This window comes from Neomonachus schauinslandi, chromosome 10 (assembly GCF_002201575.2).
Source record: "Neomonachus schauinslandi chromosome 10, ASM220157v2, whole genome shotgun sequence".
NCBI classification, from domain to species: Eukaryota; Metazoa; Chordata; class Mammalia; order Carnivora; family Phocidae; genus Neomonachus; species Neomonachus schauinslandi.
This window is the reverse complement of record NC_058412.1, coordinates 44,136,768-44,137,617: the sequence shown is the minus strand read 5'-3', so window position 1 is coordinate 44,137,617 and position 850 is coordinate 44,136,768. Positions and strand designations below refer to the sequence as shown.

Below are 850 nucleotides of genomic sequence, written 5' to 3'. Positions count from 1 at the left end.
CTGTGTGTAAAAAAGGGAGAGACTAAGAACAAGATGCCAAGAGGGTAGAGAAAGAGCAGGGGAGAGTGGTATTCTTGAAGCCAAGGAAAGAGAAGAGTAATAATCCTATTAAACACTGCTGAGAGGTCCAATAAGGTAAGAACTGAAAAGGGATCACTAGACCTTTTGAGGTGATATATTTATTTTTATTTAGATAAGAAATATCTAATCATTATGTAAGTTGAAATATATATGTATATATACACACACATATGTATGGTGAAAACATACATACATATATATATATATATATAAATTATGTATAATTTAAGAATTGCCCTAAATCCCATCGCCCAGCATAACTACTGCTAAAATTTTGATGTATATCTTTCCAGACTTTTTCTATATGCAAATATATTCTCTATATCCAGATATGTCTATATATAACAAAATGAGTTCCTACTATAAAAATATGAAGCACTGCATGAATTTGCTTATCATTCTTGCCCAGAGACCATGATAATCTTCTCCACATCTTTCCAATTTTAGTATATAAGCTGGAGAAGCACATGTTGTCCATTGAATTAAGCAACTAGAAGATCATTTGTAACTTTGCAAGGCTAATTTCAGTGGAATGATGAGGGCAGTAGCCAGATTGTTGTGGGATGGGGAATGGGTAGGTAGTGAGAAAACAGAAAAAGCATCCTAGACCACCCTTTCCAGAAGCCAGGCTGTAAAGGGACAGGAAGTACAGAATGCCAAGAGAGGAAGAGGATGGAAAGGGGTGTTTTTGTTTGATTTCTGGTTTGAGAGGGTTTTGTTTTTGTTTTTTGCTTGGATAAGACTTTTCACTGACTTGAGGGAACCAGAA

General features: G+C 35.2%; 1 non-coding gene across 1 annotated transcript; it reads right to left on the bottom strand.

The window, feature by feature from the left end:
* Positions 1-445: 445 nt before the first annotated feature.
* Positions 446-548, bottom strand: LOC123326080. Its single transcript, XR_006540868.1, has one exon. It is a non-coding gene; the product is annotated as a U6 spliceosomal RNA (small nuclear RNA).
* Between the last annotated feature and the right edge of the window lie 302 nt (positions 549-850).